This window comes from Bos indicus, chromosome 23 (genome assembly GCF_029378745.1).
Source record: "Bos indicus isolate NIAB-ARS_2022 breed Sahiwal x Tharparkar chromosome 23, NIAB-ARS_B.indTharparkar_mat_pri_1.0, whole genome shotgun sequence".
In the NCBI taxonomy this organism is placed as follows: domain Eukaryota; kingdom Metazoa; phylum Chordata; class Mammalia; order Artiodactyla; family Bovidae; genus Bos; species Bos indicus.
This window is the reverse complement of record NC_091782.1, coordinates 3,305,024-3,318,304: the sequence shown is the minus strand read 5'-3', so window position 1 is coordinate 3,318,304 and position 13,281 is coordinate 3,305,024. Positions and strand designations below refer to the sequence as shown.

The 13,281-nt window shown below is 40.6% G+C and overlaps 1 pseudogene; it reads left to right on the top strand.

Annotated features, from left to right (window-relative positions):
• Window positions 1–5,687: 5,687 nt before the first annotated feature.
• Window positions 5,688–13,281, top strand: part of LOC109576544 (tRNA (carboxymethyluridine(34)-5-O)-methyltransferase ALKBH8-like) — a 60,162-nt pseudogene continuing 52,568 nt past the window's right edge.

The following is a 13,281-nucleotide window of genomic DNA, read 5'->3' as shown; positions in this document are numbered from 1 at the left end:
ACTCCGGGAGTTGGTGATGGACAGGGAGGCCTGGAGTGCCGTAGTCCATGGAGTTGTAAAGAGTTGAGAGACTGAACTGAATTGAAACCCACTTGTTTATTTTTGCTTTTATTGCCTTTGCTTTTGGTGTCAAAACTGATAAAAAAACAAATGCCAAGGTGGATACCAAGGAGATTATTCACTATGTTTTTTCCTAGGAATGTTGCGGTTTCAGATCTTACCTTCAAATCTTTAATCCATTTTGAGTTGACTTTTATGATGTAGAATAGGGGTCCAGTTTTATTCTTTTGCATTTGGCTGTCCAGTTTTCCAATTTTCCCAACACCATTTATTGAAGAGATTATCCTTTCTCCTTTGTATATTCTTATTCTTTTGTCATAAATTAACTGGCCATGTGTACATGGCATATAACAGAAAATTAAATTTAAGCAGTGCTTTGAGAAATTTTGGGGCTTCCCTGGTGGCTCAGTGGTTAAAGCGTCTGCCTGGAATGTGGGAGACCCGGGTTCGATCCCTGGGTCAGGAAGATTCCCCTGGAGAAGGAAATGGCAACCCACTCCAGTACTCTTGCCTGGAGAATCCCATGGACGGAGGAGCCTGGTAGGCTACAGTCCTTAGGGTCCCAAAGAGTCGGACACTACTGAGCGACTTCACTTTCACTTTGAGAAATGTTATTGCTATTTTATTCTTGATTTGAACTAAGTTTAACAGAGATGTCATATCTAAAGTGTGAACTAATGATATAATTGATTGAAAGTTGAGGAAAAATGTTTTTTTCTGGGGGTGGTTACTAGGGGGAAATATTTATTAACTCTTCTCCTTAGCATTGAATTTATTATATTTTAGAATGTAGCCTTTGTGCTCTAATGATCTATTTTTTCCAATGTCAAAATGAGCCAAGATTTGGGGAGCCTTGAATATTCTTTATTATTAGAATTAATATTTCTTTATTTTTCAAGAGATATGCTCTTTTTGTCTGTAAGCTTTTTAAAAAAAATAAATCCAAAGTAGAGTTTTAGTGGGAAGAAGGCAATGCCAGCCTAATGATGACAGTTCCCCAAAAGTCATTTTGTGTGTCAAGTAGATCAGTACAGATTAATTATATTTTGAAAGCTGAGATAAACAACAGATTACTAAATGTGAATTACATATTAAGAAATGTGAGTTCAACAATTTTGAAAATAAAGTGATTTTAATGAGTGAGTCAGAAGATTTTAGTAACAAAACGATCATTTAATTATGTGTATTAAACAAGAATGTACACAAAATGGAAAAAATAGTAAAACCCATTGCTTGTCTATAGCTGTTTTGTATAGTTTTTAATCTGTACACAAAACTTGATGATGCTTCTTTGTTTATAAGCCACCTGGTCATTTTATTAAGACATCTGTTTGTTCTTTTTATAAAAATTGTAGTGAAATCAGAATCAGTTCAGTTCAGTCATTTCAGTTGTTCAGTCATATCCGACTCTTTGCAACCCCATGAATCACAGCATGCCAGGCCTCCCTGTCCATCACCAACTCCTGGAGTTTACCCAAATTCATATGTATCGAGCTGGTGATGCCATTCAGCCATCTCATCCTCTGTCGTCCCCTTCTCCTCCTGCCCCCAATCCCTCCCAGCATCAGAGTCTTTTCCGATGAGTCAGCTCTTCTCATCAGGTGGCCAAAGTATTAGAGTTTCAGCTTCAGTTTCAGTCCTTCCAATGAATATTCAGGACTGGTCTCTTTTAGGATAGACTGGTTGGATCTCCTTGCAGTCCAAGGGACTCTTAAGAGTCTTCTCCAGCACCACAATTCAAAAGCATCAATTCTTTGGCGCTCAGGTTTCTTCACAGTCCAATTCTCACATCCATACATGACCACTGGAAAAATAAGAATAGATTTAACTTAAATGCAAACTGGAGATTGAATTTGTAGGTGTTCAAAGAAAGAACAACAAAATATACACTTTTTCTCTATTGGCAGTGTTGTTGACATAAAAATTTCAAGAATGGCACAAGGAAATATAAATTTTCTACCTGAAAAACATTTCTTCTTTTTCTCACTAAATCTTCCATTGCCCTGATCCTAAATGGCTCTGCCTTTGCAGAGTAAAAGTACTGAATCACTATGGTTTAAAATTTAATGTAATTCAGCCAGTTGTTAACTTCTAAAAGCTTGAGTGATCTAGCTGAAGTGAAATCTTTTGCAAACATAGTGGTTTTTATTGAGAAGAGACATGAATTATATGCTGCATGAAAAAAAAAAAAAAAAAAAAAGAAGAAGAAGAAGGTTTAGCTAATAGATCTCTTCTCCCACTTGTCTTTCTCCTCTCACATCTAGAATAAGGATCTTTTTATTTCCTAGAAGGCATTTGATGCTGATCCCCAAGAACTTTGACAGTACTTTCCCCAGTCTGATCTATGACCTTGTTATGATATGAATGCTGTGACCCTTCAAAATTGAAATAGTGTGATAGTATTAGGAAGTGGGGCCTTTGGGAGGTGACCAAGTTTAGATGAGGCCAAGAAGGTAGAGTGTGATTAGTGCTTTTGCAAGAGTCACAAGAGAGCTTGCTTCTTTATCTGCTTCCACCCTGTGAGAAGCCTGCAACTCAGAAGAGGTTCACCAGAACCTAACATGTTGGAACACTGGTCTCAGACTTCCACCATCTTCAACTGTGAGAAGTATATGTATGTTATTCCTAAGTAGGAGAAGGAAATGGCAACCCACTCCAGTGTTGTTGCCTGGAGAATCTCAGGGATGGCAGAGCCTGGTGGGCTGCCGTCTCTGGGGTTGCACAGAGTTGGACACGATTGAAGCTACTTAGCAGCAGTAGCAGCAGCAGGATTCCTAAGTAAGGGTTACAAGGACATGCACTTATCTTCTCCTGCAAGAGCACCAAAATTGCAACTAGCTGCTGAACAACCATTGATAGGAGAATGTTGTATCACCCCCTCCCCCCAACAAAACATACCCAGGTGCAAGGGCAAAGGGAAAGCCCCAACTAGACAGTAAGACGGGTGAGTCCATGTTTAGAATCAAACCTCATACCCACCAGAGATGCTCAGAGGGGGCAAACAAAGCCATTGTGCATACCAGCACCCAGAGAAAGGAGCAGTGATCTCCAAAAATTAAGCCAGACCTGCCTTGGAGTGTTTGAGTGTCTCCTGCAGAGGCAGGGGTTAGCAGTGGCCTGCCGTAGGAACAGGGGCTCTGGTTTCAAGGCCTGGGAGGCAAGGCATGTGGCATAAGTCCTTCTGGAGTAGGTGGGGCATTAGCCCCACCACAGAGTAATGGGGCAGAAGAGTCACAAACTGGAAAATAATTATACCAAAGAAGTTCCTGCACTGTTGCAAAAGTTCTAGGGACTACAACAGATTTCCCAACCTTGGAATCTGGCAAGGAGAATGAGAACCCCCAGGGAATTTGAGTTTGGAGGCCAGTGGGATTTGATTATAAAACTTCCACAGGAATGTGGAAACAGACTCTTGAAGGGCACAAACAAAACCTTGTGCACACCAGGACCCACAAGAGACTGAGCCAGACATGCATGTGAATGTCCTGGAGTCTCCAGGGGAGGCATGGATCTACAGTCAGGGGCACTGAATGCAACAGTTCTGGGAGCCATGGCTTCTGGCATATGTCTTTTTGAAGGAGGTTGCTAGTACTGCCATTAACCCTACCATAGTTGGCCTCAGCCCAAACCTACAGTGAAGGAACACAACCCTACCCAATAGCAGAAAACAGCATTAAAGATTTACTGAGCATGGCTCTTGCATTTACAGAGCAAGATATAGTTTCCCCACAGCCAATCCCTCCCATCAGGAAGCTTCCACAAGTCTCTTACCCTCATCCATTAGAGGGCAGATAGAATGAAAACCACAATCACACCAAACTAACCAATCTGATGGCGTGGATCACAGCCTTGTCTAACTCAATGAAACTATGAGTCATGCCATGTAGGGCCACCCAAGACAGAGGGGTCATGGTGGAGAGTTCTGACAAAATGTGGTCAACTGGAGAAGGAAATGGCAAACCACTGCAGCATTCTTGCCTTGAAAACCCTATTAACAGTATGAAAAGACAAAAAGATATGACACCAAAAGATGAACTTCTCAGGTTGGTAGGTGCCAAATATACTACTGGAGAAGAGCAGAGAAATAGCTCCAGAAGAAATGAAGAGGCTGAGGCAAAGTGGAAGCAACACTCTGTCGTGGATGTGTCTATTGGTGAAAGTAAAGTACAATGATGTAAAGAACAGTATTGCAGGGGAACCTGGAATGTTAGGTCCATGAAGCAAGGTAAATTGGAAGTGGTCAAACAGGAGATAGCAAGAGTGAACATTGACATGTCAAGAATCAGGGAACTAAAATGGGCCAAAATGGGAGAATTTAATTCAGATGACCATTATATTTACTACTGTGGGCAAGAATTCCCTAGAAGAAATGGAGTAACCCTCATGGTCAAGAAAAGAGGCCAAAATGCAGTCCTTTGGTGCAATCTCAAAAATAACAGAATGATCTCTGTTAGTTTCCAAGGCAAGTCATTCAATATCACAGTAGTCCAGGTCTGTGCCTCAACCCCTAATGCCAAAGAAGCTGAAGTTGATCAATTCTATGAAGACCTACAAGACTTTTTAGAACTAACACCAAAAAATATGTCCTTTTAATCACAGGGGACTGGAATGCAAAAGTAGGAAGTCAAGAGACATTTGGAATAACTGGCAAGTTTGGCCTTATAATACAAAATGAAGCAGAGCAAAGGCTAACAGAGTTTTGACTAGAAAATGCACTGGTCATAGCAAACACTTCTTTCCAAACACAAGAGATAACTCTACATAGGGAATCACCAGATGGTCAACACCAAAGTCAGATTTATTATATTCTTTGCAACTGAAGATAGAGAAGCTCTATACAGTCGGCAAAAACAAGACCAGGAGCTGACTGTGGCTTAGATCATGAACTCCTTATTGCAAAATTCAGATTTAAATTGAAGAAAGTATGGAAAACCACTAGATCAGTAAGGTATGACCTAAATCAAATCCCTTGTGATAATACAATGGAAGTGACAAATAGATTTAAAGGATTAGATCTGATAGAGTCCCTGAAGAGCTATACATGGGAATTCATAACATTGTACAGGAGGCAGTGATCAAAACCATCCCCATGAAAAAGAACTGCAAAGAAGGCAAAATGACTGTCTGAGCAGGCCTTACAAATAGCTGAGAAAAAAAGTGAGAAGCAAAGGAAAAAATGAGATATATGCATTTGAATGCAGAGTTCCAAAGAATAGCAAGGAGGGAAAGAAAGCCTTCCTAAGTGATCAATGCAAAGAAATAGAGGAAATCAATAGAATGGGAAAGACTAGAGATCTCTTCAGAGAAGGCAATGGCATCCCACTCCAATACTCTTGTCTGGAAAATCCCATGGATGGAGGAGCCTGGAAGGCTGCAGTCCATGGGGTCTCTGAGGGTCAGACATGACTGAGTGACTTCACTTTCACTTTTCACTTTCATGCATTGGAGAAGGAAATGGCAACCCACTCCAGTGTTCTTGCCTGGAGAATCCCAGGGACGGTGGAGCCTGGTGGGCTGCTGTCTATGGGGTCGCACAGAGTCAGACATGACTGAAGCGACTTAGCAGCAGCAGCAGCAGAGATCTCTTCAAGAAAATTAGAGATACCAAGGGAACATTTCATGCAAAGATGGGCACAGTAAAGGACAGAAACAGTATGGACCTCACAGAAGCAGAAGATATTACAGAGAAGTGGCAAAGATATACAGAAGGACTATACAAAGGAGATCTTAATGACCCATATAACCCCAATGGTGTGATCACTCACTTTCAGCCAGACATCCTGGAGTGTGAAGTCAAGTGGACCTTAGGAAATATCCCTAAGAACAGAGCTAGTGGAGCTGATGGAATTCCAGTTGAGCTATTTCAAATCCTCAAAGATGATACTGTGAAAGTACTGCACTCAATACACCAGCAAATTTAGAAAATTCAGCAGTAGCCACAGGACTGGAAAAGGTCAGTTTTCATTCTAGTCCCAAAGAAAGGCAATGCCTAAAAAATATTTAAACTACCACACAATCGCATTCATCTCACAAGCTAGCAAAATAATGCTCAAAATTCTCCAAGCTAGGCTTAATTAAACAGTACATAAACTGAGAACTTCCAGATGTTCAAGCTGAATTTAGAAAAGGTAGAGGAACCAGAGATCCAGCATTCGTTGGATCATAGATAAAGCAAGAGAATTCCAGAGAAGCATCTACTTCTGCCTCATTGATGATGCTAAAGCCTTTAACTGTGTGGATCACAACAAACTGTGGAAAGCTCTTAAAGAGATAGGAATACCAGACCATTTTACCTGTCTCCTGAGAAACCTGTATGTGGGTCGAGAAACAACAGTTAGAGCCCTGTATGGAGCAACTGACTGGTTCGAGACTGAGAAAGGAGTATGACAGAGCTGTCTGCTGTCACCCTTTTTGTTTAATCTACACACTGAGCACATCATGAGAAATGCTGGGCTGGATGAGTTACATGTTGGTGTCAAGATAGGCAGGAGAAACAGCAACAACCTCAGATATGCAGATGATACCACTTTAATGGCAGAAAGTGAAGAAGAACTAAAGAGCCTCCTGATGAGTGTGAAGGAGGAGAGTGAAAGAGCCAGCTTAAACTGAATATGAAAAAAAAAAAAAAAAGATCATGGTATCCAGCCCATTACTTCATGGCAAATAGAAGGGGAAAAGGTGGAAGTAGTGACATATTTCCTCTTACTGGGCTCTAAAATCACTGCAGATGGTGATTACAGCCATGAAATCAGAAGACTTTGTTTCTTGGCAGGAAAGCTATGACAAACCTAGACAGTGTGTTGGAAAGCAGAGGCAATAGTTTGCTTACAGAGGTCCGTATAATCAAGGCTATGGTCTTCCAAGTGGTCATGTATGGTTGTGGAGAGCTGGACAGTAAAGAAGGCAGAGTGCCAAAGAATTGATGCCTTTGAACGGTGGTGCTTGAGAAGACTTGTGCGAGTTCCTTGGACAGCAAAGAGATAAAATAAATCAATCTTAAAGGAAATCAACCCTGAATAATCACTGGAAGGAGTGATGCTGAAGCTGAAACTCCAGTATTCTGGTCATCTGATGCGAAAAGCTGACTCACTGGAAAAGTCCCTGATGCTGGGAAAGATTGAGGGCAGGAGGAGAAGGGGGAAACCGAGCATGAGATGGCTGGATGGCATCATCAAAGCAATGGACATAAACTTGGGCAAACTTCAGGAGACAGTGAGGGACAGGGAGGCCTGGCGTGCTGCAGTCCATGGGGTTGCAAAGAGTCAGATAAGACTGGGTAACTGAACAATAACAAGAACATGATTTAAATACCACCAACCTTTTAAAATATTAAAAATTTACCCCCTGTGAACTATTCCTTTTCATGGGCCCTAGTGTTATAAATCTTGATTTGCACAGATCTCCAATCCTAAATGGCTTGGACAAAGACTGAAGTTCACTGCCATTCTGTACAAGAACAGGCATTACATGTTGCCCAAATGCAGAATTCTGCTGCTGCTGCTGCTAAGTCGCTAAAGTCGTGTCCGACTCTGTGCGACCCCATTAGACGGCAGCCCACCAGTCTTCCCCGTCCCTGGGATTCTCCAGGCAAGAACACTGGAGTGGGTTGCCATTTCCTTCTCCAATGTGTGAAAGTGAAAAGTGAAAGTGAAGTCGCTCAGTCGTGTCCGACTCTTTGCAACCCCATGGACTGCAGCCTACCAGGCTACTCTGTCCATGGGATTTTCTAGGCAAGAGTACTGGAGTGGCTTGCCACTGCCTTCTCCAAATGCAGAATTAGCCCTGCTCAATTCCTTTGTTTAACAAATGCTATTTTAGTACCTTCTATGTGTCAGAGACTATGCTCAATGTCAGATATATAATAATAACAATTATAAACTGTAGTGTAAAAGCTTGGTAATACAAGCCAATTAGTGAGTGTAGTAAGTATTGTGAGCCCAACACAAGGTGTCTTAAAAGCTTTCTCTGACCACCCCCACCTTCCGGCCCCTGCCGTCGTCTCATTGGATTAGATACTTCGAAAATGAAGGTTGTAAGCTCTGAAAGGCTTCTACAAATATATGGTGTCTAAGCCAAAAGCTGAAACAAAGCAAGACTTGGCCAGATGATCGGGAGGCAGTGGACTGAAAGATTATCTCAAGATCAAGGAACAGTATATGCTAATTCCTTCTAGATTATTAGGGAGCCTGATCTACTTAGTGATTAAAGAATATTTCAGTAATGCTGAAATATAGTGTAAGGAGAAAGGTAGAGAGTGCTGTGTAGAAAGATGAGCTTAGTGAACAAGCAGATGCCTTTTCAAGAATATTTTCAAACCATACTGTGATATAGCTGTATATTTGGAAGTTCCTCATTCATCTTAAGAATTGGAACTTGGAAGTATTCTTCTGCCTGTATGAACCTAATGGATGAAATATATAGCCCATGTGCCTGTGTAGCTTTTCGCTTGCATCCTGGTTTCTACTCTTCTGCTTGTGTGGGATAGAAGCTTCTACTCTCCTCAAATTCCTGTCCCCATCCTCTGGTTTTCACACTTCTTTGCATTTTGTTGGTTTACTGGTAAGAGTTATCCAGAGAAACAGAACCAATAAGATATATAGATAGATGCACAGATATATAATACAAGATAGATAGTTAGGGAGATAGATAAATATAGAGACAGAGACATAGAAAGATATTTATCATGAGTGATTGGCTCACATGATTATGGAGGCTGAGAAGTTGTATGACCAGTTGGAGGCCCAGGAAAGCCAGTGGTGGAGTCCCAGCCCCAACACTGAAGACGAGGGGAGCCAAAGGTGTAAGTCCCAGTTCAAGTCCAAAGGCCTGACCCAGATGCTTATCTTCCAGAAACACTCTCATGGACAGACTCAGAAGTAAGGTTTTACTAGCCATCTGGGCATTGCTTAGACCAGTCAAGTCTACATATACAATTAACTATCACAGCAAAACAGTGTCCCCCAATGCTTGAGCACTGCCTCTCTTAGGCCACTCTGATCACTGGTTAACCTACTCACTAACTCTCTTAACTCTCATCTTGGATACATATATGAATAAGAGTTAGACTAGACTGGCTATTTCCATATCTGTCTGAAGAATGTTAATTTCTTATGAGGAATACAAGTCCCATAGTCAAGTCTTTCAGGAAAGTGTTGTGAGGGATGGCTCTGATTGGGGCCCCACTAAGCTTGGACAAATCCACAGCAACCACACAGGCGACGCCTTCATCAGGCATAGAGAGCTACTAGCTCAGAGCTACCATGAAGGAAATAATAGAATTGGAAAGCCTAGAGATCTCAAGAAAATTAGAGATACCAAGGGAACATTTCAGGCAAAGATGAGCACAATAAAGCACAGAAATGGTAGGGACCTAACAGAAGCAGAGGATATTAAGAAGAGGCAGCAAGGATACACAGAACTGTACAAAAAAGATCTTCATGACCTAGATAACCACGATGGTGTAATCACTCACCTAGAACCAGACATCCTGGAATGAGAAGTCAAGCGGGCCTTAGGAAGCATCACTCTGAACAAAGTTAGTGGAAGTGATAGAATTCCAATTGAGCTATTTCAAATCCTAAAAGATGATGCTGTTAAGGTGCTACACTCAATATGCCAGCAAATTTGAAAAGCTCAGCAGTGGCCTCAGGACTGGAAAAGGTCAATTTTCATTCCAATCCAAAAGAAGGCAATGCCCAAAATATTCAAACTACTGCATAATTGCACTTGTCTCACAAGCTAGCAAAGTAATGCTCAAAACACAACTGTGAATTTCCAGATGTTCAAGCTGGATTTAGAGAAGGCAGAGGAACCAGAGATCAAATTGCCAACATCCGTTGGATCTTAGAAACAGCAAGAAAATTCCAGAAAAATACCTACTTCTACTTTATTGATTACACCAAAGTCTTTGTATGGATCACAACAAACTGGAAAATTCTTAAGGATATTGGAATACCAGAACACCTTACTTGCCCCTTGAGAAATCTGTATGCAGGTCAAGAAGCAACAATTAGAACCTGACATGGAACAATGGACTGGTTCCAAATTGGGAAAGGAGAACGCCAAGACTGTATAATATCACCCTTCTTATTTAAGCTATATGTAGGGTACATCTACATATGAAATGCTGGGCTGGATGAAGCACAAGCTGGAATCACAATTGCCAGGAGAAATACCAATAACCTCATATACACAGATGACACCACCCTTATGGCAGAAAGTGAAGAGGAACTAAAGAGCCTCTTGATGAAAGTGAAAAAGGATAGTGAAAAAGCTGGCTTAAAACTCAACATTCAAAAACTAAGATCATGGCACTGGTCTCATCATGTTTTGGCAAATAGATGGGGAAACAATGAAAACAATGGTGGACTTTATTTTCTTGGGTTCCAAAATCACTGCAGATGGTGACTGCAGACATGAAATTAAAAGACGCTTGCTCCTTGGAAGAAAAGCTATGACCAACCTAGACAATATATTAAAATGCAGAGACATTACTTTGCCAACAAACGTCCATCTAGAAAAGATATGGTTTTTCCAATAGTCATGTATGGATGTGAGACTTGGACTATAAAGAAAGCTGAGCACTGAAGATTTGATGTTTTTGAACTGTGATACTGGAGAAGACTTTTAAGCGTCCCTTGGACTGTGAGGAGATCAACCAGTCCATCCTAAAGGAAATCAGTCTTGAATATTCATTGGAAGGACTGATGCTGAAGCTGAAACTCCAATACTTTGGACATCTGATGTGAAGAACCGACTCATTTGAAGAGACCCTGATGCTGGGAAAGATTGAAGGTGGGAAGAGAAGGGGATGACAGAGGAAAAGTCCATCATCAACTTGATGGGCATGAGTTTGAGTAAACTCCAGGAGTTGGTGATGGACAGGGAAGCCTGGCATGCTGCAGTCCATGGGGTTGCAAAGAGTCAGACACGATTGAGTGACCGAACTGAACCATGAGGTCATCTACCATTGTTTGTCTGGCTCCCCGGAAGGGCTGGCATGAGACAGATTCTTATCACCCCTGGACTCTGATAAGATGTGGGGCTCTCTGCCCTGACTGCCTTGGAATTGGGCTGCAGAACTGTCAGAATCTAGATTCACCCAGCTGCATTCTCACATTTCTAGCCATGGAGAACATCACAACATGAATCATCCATTCCCTTTCATTTCAGGGTAGTCCTCTTGGGTGTGTGGACAGGATGACCTTCTTTTCAGTGTGTAAATAATTGCCTAAATCTGAAAGTGTCTTGTCACATCTTTACCAGTAAAATCCTTCAGACCCTGCCTTGCCTTGTCCTGTGTATGCTGACCTACTGCAACCAATGTGCACCTCTTAGAAACTCACAAGTTAGGACCTCATGGATATGAGTAGTCTAGTACTAAAGACATTTGAGCATTTTGTTCAACTCAGTATTTCCTAATTTGTTTCAATGCAAAGTTTTCCCCACAAAATCCTTACTAAAACCACAGGGAACAAACACACTCTGAGAATCACTGGATAAAATATTGCTGTGGAACTCACATTTTTTGTCCTTTGGAGAAGCTTATAAATGTCAGTTTCATTTGCATTCCTGTAAGAATTAGCATGTCCTCTCTCATTGTCTGAAGAGTATGTTTGCACATTCATGGACAGAATCTCTAATTCTCTAAGGTAAGTGTCAGCATTTAGTTCACTGCCTTCAGAAATTTTGTAAACATGCAGTAAAACTATATTCTCTAGAATAAAATACTACAATTTTTTTTTTTTTCATTTCCAAGTCTCACATTCAGAAGAGAAACAAGATTATAGGGTAGCTAGTGTTTGTTGAAACCAGCAGCAGCAGCTAAGTCGCTTCAATCATGTCCAACTCTGTGTGACCCCATAGATGGCAGCCCACCAGGCTCCTCTGTCCCTGGGATTCTCCAGGCAAGAACACTGGAGTGGGTTGCCATTTCCTTCTCCATTGTTGAAACCAAGGCACTTGTTAGTTTTACACAAACTAGCCTTCCTTAGAGGAAGGCTACTCCTTGCTGTTTAGGTTAGGTTAGCTGTGGGACGATGGGCTGTTGCTATTATGCAGACACAGACCATACTTCAAAATTCCTAAATTTTGCCCTCTAGTACTTGATTTAAAAGTGTTTTCAAACTTAATATACATTTGAAAACCAAATTATCTTCTTTTTTGACTATTTAGGGATAAACTGCTTTTCAGCAGTTTAAGGGGTGATTTTGGATGACAAATAATGCCATAAGTAGTACTGCCTAGGGAAAAAAAAATGTATCTGGAAATATTTCCATTAATTAATCTATAAGTTTTTAAAGGGTCAACATTCAAAAGGTACTCTCCAGAATCTGGAAAATGATATGAGTAATATTGACTACTTAATCTTAAAATGGTAGGTTTATATTTTGTTTTTAGATGAAGAATAAAAGTTATTGAAGTGAAGGGATAATTTAACAACTGACAGAATGGAGTAAGTGCTTCACAGAGGTGGGTTGATATTTCCTTCTTTGATCTGATTATTAAGGAATTTTGGTTGGCATCTTACCAGTGTGTGACTATTAATCAGTGTAAAGCAATGAATAAAAAAATGGCTTGTAATAAAAGCAGAGGCATAGATTTCAAAATTGGTTATTAAATGTTCAACAACTTAATCAGCATTTTAAGGTTAAATTGATATTTAAGGATAAAAGCCTCGGGCCTTTAAAACTGGCTATTATGAAGATATATATATATCAAAATATTATAAAGATATATTTGACTTTAGAGAACTCAAAAGTTCCTAACAGTTTAATCAAATTTGATTTCATAATATGAAATTTATGAGGTGCTTAGTAGGCACTTCATAAAATATTTGTTACATGAGTGAATGATTTTCATATTGGTATTTAATTCTAATAGGTGCTATTGAGTAGAATAAAATTATTTCAAGAAGGAAAGAATCTATAATGTTTCTGGCCAATAGCTGTCTCTCTTCTCTCTCTCTCTCAAGCATCTTACCCACCCTAACAGCACAAACACACCTTCAAACACAAGCACATAAACCCTTGCCCCTGAATCAATGTAAAGTGTATTCTAATGAGATACAGCTAATTAAAAACCAAAAAACCATTGTGTATTCAACTGGTCCCATTCCGAGAGAGAGGATACAGGTGGATGCATTAGTCACAGAAGTTTTCTTGAGTTGGGAGGAGATGGCAGATGGATAGGAAGCAATGAAAGACTTTCAAATGTGGTGCC